The sequence below is a fragment of the Haliaeetus leucocephalus genome, unplaced genomic scaffold (assembly GCF_000737465.1).
Source record: "Haliaeetus leucocephalus isolate CR32 unplaced genomic scaffold, Haliaeetus_leucocephalus-4.0 Scaffold92, whole genome shotgun sequence".
In the NCBI taxonomy this organism is placed as follows: domain Eukaryota; kingdom Metazoa; phylum Chordata; class Aves; order Accipitriformes; family Accipitridae; genus Haliaeetus; species Haliaeetus leucocephalus.
Genome location: NW_010972528.1, coordinates 14,157,830 through 14,162,236, shown reverse-complemented (window position 1 = coordinate 14,162,236; position 4,407 = coordinate 14,157,830). Strand labels below are relative to the sequence as shown.

Here is a 4,407-nt window from a genome sequence, read left to right as displayed (position 1 = left end):
CCCGGGGCAGGCGGCTGCGGCCGCCGCTTACCTGCGGGTCCGGCGGGGCTGGCTGCTTCCCTCGGCCGCCTCCGGAGGAGGGAGAGGAGGCAAGTCCCATTCACAACTAGACCCCGAGCAGGCACGGCAGCATCTTCAGCCTATTACACTCCACCGGCAGCGGCTGCTGAATGAGGCTCCGAGCTAGTGGCAGGAATTAGAAAGAGGGAGGGAGGGGAAAGGGGAGAGGAAAGGGGAGAGGGAGGGAGAGGGAGCAAGGGGGAGTGAAGCAAGATTAGAGGAAGGGAAAAGCGGGAGGCTGTTGCTTCTTCTCTCTCTTTTCTTCTCCCTTCCCCCCACCCCGAGAGGAAAGCAGACCCCAGCTCCTGCCCTCCCGCAGGGCCCCGCGTCCCGAGTGCCCCCCTCATGCCTGCGGGGGAGAAGTCGGGGTTGGAAGAGCAAAGCGAGGGGGCCGAGGAGCCCAGGGCACTCTCTCCCTCTGCCCAGCCAGGCCTGGCGACGGGTAGGGGGACGCGGTCCCCACCCCACGGATCGGTTCTGCACCCCCTCAGCCACGCGGACACCCACACGCACGTCGGCGAGGGGGACGGGGACACCCATCCTGCCGGGCTGGCGGGCTGCGGGGAGCGATGCCCTGTCCCTTCCCCGTCGCCACTGCTCTGCAGGCAGCCCAGGACCACCCCACGGCGGCGGCAGCGGCGCCGCGGGTGGGCTGAAACCCACGCCAGAGCCCCGGGCACGGCCAGCCGTGACCCACTGCCGCCGGAGGTCTCCTGCGTGGGGGGCTACCCCTACCTCGTAGCACAGACAGAGAAATCGTCTGAGCTGGACAAACAGCAGGAGCATTTTATACTGAATCCAGTCATGTTTCCTGTCATGAGCAGACATTTGTCCAGGAGGGGAAGAAAAAAAAAAAAAAGAAGAAGAAGAAGTTCCCCAAGCATTTCTGGATGTGGAAAATCGTGGTCTGGTGTAGCTCACAGCCAGAGGCCGAGGCCAGGCCTCTCTGCCCGGGCAGGCTCCCCTCGCGCTGGAGGTGGAGGGGGTGACCCTTTCCTCCTCAAACACACCTGACTCAAGGGCTGCCACTCGCTCGCTCGCACTCTCTGTTTTCATTACCTAAAGTGAAAACCCCGGGCGCGATTCCCAGGTGGGGCTGAGCTCTATGAGCCCAGGGAGAAGCGCCCCGAGTCGACATACCCGTCCCAACCCAGAGGCAGCACGCAGTCCCCTCCTGTCATGCCCACACGGGCACGCAGGAGCCTGCGGGTCCCCTCTCACCCATCCGCTCTCCTCAGAGCGGCCAAGACCTGTGCGCTCCGAGGTGGCTGTCAGCGCAGCCAGTGCCATCTGTGTAGCTGCGGAGCAGCGCAGAGCAGAAGAAGGAAGGATGCAATGCGCAGCCCCTCAAGAATAAGGATTGCATTCAGTGTTGGAAATAACTAGGTACCTCCTTGTGAAGATAATCTGCCCATCCTCAGGCAACCCATCCGACCGTTCACCCCCCACGCCACAAGGCAGCACTCACGCTGCTCTGCGACCACACCACTCGGCCCCAAAGAACAAGGCTTTTATAGTCTGTGGTTAATTAGCTCTGCCAATAACTCCAGGCAAAGAAAAAAAAATGGCACAAAAGCTGCCACTGTACAAACAAAGAATTTGGAAGGAGGAAAGCTGATAAACAATGCATCCTAAGGAGGCCGAGGGACACCGAACTTAGCACAGCGGAGTAGCAAGTCCTGCCTGGTGTCAGCCCCAGGGAAAGAGCAGGAGCCTTCTGGCTGCAAAGCTCAGGGCCTTGGAGAATTCAGGCTAAAATTTCCTTCCGAGAGATGTTGAGCATTCACAGTTCGATTCACAAGCGCACCAGGGAAAGGCCTGCACGTACCATGAGGTGGAAGGGCACAGGCCGGAGGGCTCCGAGGCGAATGCAGGGCGAGGCGGCCGGGAGCACTGAGGCAGCACCCAGGACCACACTCCGGGACCCAGCCGGAATGAGCAGGGCAGCCCTGGTGTGGAAAACTCAGAGCTTGGGACAGACAGGGGAAACCAGTGAACAAACCCAGAAAGACCCGGGGATGAGCCGAAAGCATGAGGTTGCAAGACAGCTAATTAATTAGTACTGAAGTACTAAGGGCTTTATTTTCGTAGGAATAGGGCTGCGGTGCTAAGAAAAGTAGTTTTAGAAGTGGGTTTTGATAGAAAATTCAAGGAGTAATAAATTGCCATTGAGAAATACAACATGGAAAGGATCACTCAAGAATGTTTTGGGAGAGATGTAGCTGAGGAGGGAGGGCGAGGCACATTAATTTGAAACAGTTTTGTCAAGAAATTGGTTTTGGACAGAAAACACGAGAGGAAGGGAAATACGTCTCAAAATAGTTCCATACAGTCCCAGTCCAAACCTATTGCCTTTAATGGACACCATCAGTCTCCTGTGATCATAGTAAGAGAATTGCCATTTGTTTTCTTTATGGATACACTGTAGTGAGTACTACTTAGTGCAGCTCTGCCAAAATTGCCACTAAGCTGAAGCCCAGAGCTGGGCAGTTGGCTGAGGATTTTTTTCTCTTTTTCCCTTCTTTTGCTGGCTTTAGCAGCAGGGTGGAGGGGATGACTTCTGTAATTCCCTTTTTTAAACTGCTGAGATCAGATTTTTTTGAATATAAAGGAAATGTGAAAGCAATTTCAATCTAATTAAGCATATACAATAGGTACCCATAATGTTCTCTAGTCAAAGAGCATATTGATCTATAATGAAAGGTTTCATTAATTCCATTCAAGGAGGCATGTTAACAAATGAGTGTAGTAACATCTGATCTGGTGAGTGGCTTGTTTCCTCCCTTCCTTCTGCACTGAAATCTCGGTGTAAACTAATCAGATTCTGCTATTCTTTTTCTCTCATTTGTTCATCTTCCTGTAAGATCTATAGATAGACGGTCATTATCTGCAAACAAAATTAAAGCAAAACTCCTGCTGAAATCTACGTGTTTGCACCTCTGGCTAAGTCCCAAGTCTGACTACATTAATAACCACTGTGGAATTAATTTCACCTACCTTAAGCCATTTTAAAATTGAGTATCTAACAGGGTATCTGTAGTAAAAGTTCATTTAATGTCAATAAAAAGAAGTCCCTCCTACTGGGACAAGCCACTAGCTGAAGATGCCTCTCTATATACTGAAGCGTTCTTAAAAACTTGCTCAGACTAGAAACCTACCTACAACTACCTACAAGTCAGATGAGATGAGTCCTACTTTCTATGTTAGATACAGAAAATAAGAAATGGTCAAACCAAAACCAGTATGTGATGCTGATAAATTACAACATTTGGTATATTCCCTTTAGCCATTACAGTTTACGTTCAGGCAATTCCAAACTACCTTGCCATCATTTCAGGAGAAATATTGCACAGAGTCCTTGCAGCACAAGAAATGACAGTGGATCACATAAAACAGAAGCGTGCAGGGAGGAAGGCTACCCTGGAACACTTGCAGAAGTACTCCACTGAATTTCAACCAGTGCTTATGCGTGCATTCACAGCACATTAGATGGGAGATTTTCATAGCTTGCCCAAGTCAGACCTTACTATTCCTACCATACACAACATCAAGGAACAGAGGATATGCTACTGCAAATTTCTCCCTTTGTAGACTATTTCTACTGCTTGGTGACTCTTCATTTATGAAGCCTTAGGCTAGATGGTAACTTTATGAATGGCATGTTGAAGCCAATGTAAATTCAGTGTGGATGGTATCAGATTAGCTAGTGGGAAATCTTTCTAAATACAGTTGCCACCTCTTTTCACAAAATGTTAGATGCAAACCAAAAAAGCAGACCTTAGCTATCCTGCTGCCATGGAAGTCATGGCAGAGCAGCAGGGGACTACAGTGAGGTCTGGAGTTAGCATTTACAGCTGCTTGAAACCTGGTGTCAGAATGAAATCAGCGTCAGACATAAATAAAGGAAGTTTATACATATTTTAAACAGTATTTGCCTTTGCATATCCATATATTTAGGTTAAGAACATCTGTGATAACAAATCTGCAAAACCTAAAAAAAGGTTTCTTTATCTACTGTGGGCTTACAGAATCTGAAGTTTGTTAAAATTCTGCTCATTGCTTGGTAAATTAACCCATTTATCATTTGAAAATAAGCTGGCTGATTTGTTTTCTAAGCATCTGAAGGGCTACATGCACTTCTCCTAATTGAATCATTGTTCTAGGAAACGCTGCAGCTGAGTTCATGAAATAAGCATAAGCAGGTATATTATAAGTTTAAGCTGGACATTTGTATTAGGGTGCATGAAAACGCTTGAACTGTGAACTTTGGAAACTGAACTCCAAAAAGCCTTTTGCAATTCAAAAGAATTTATAAATGACCCATTTATATAAGAACTTGAGCATATC

At 49.1% G+C, this 4,407-nt stretch overlaps 1 protein-coding gene across 1 annotated transcript in view; it reads right to left on the bottom strand.

The window, feature by feature from the left end:
- Positions 1 to 183, bottom strand: part of CDH11 (cadherin 11, type 2, OB-cadherin (osteoblast)) — an 83,434-nt gene extending 83,251 nt beyond the window's left edge. The window contains exon 1 of the mRNA XM_010585158.1: positions 32 to 183. The gene's annotated coding sequence lies outside the window, so the exon portion shown is untranslated. The remainder of the gene's footprint in view (positions 1 to 31) is intronic.
- Between the last annotated feature and the right edge of the window lie 4,224 nt (positions 184 to 4,407).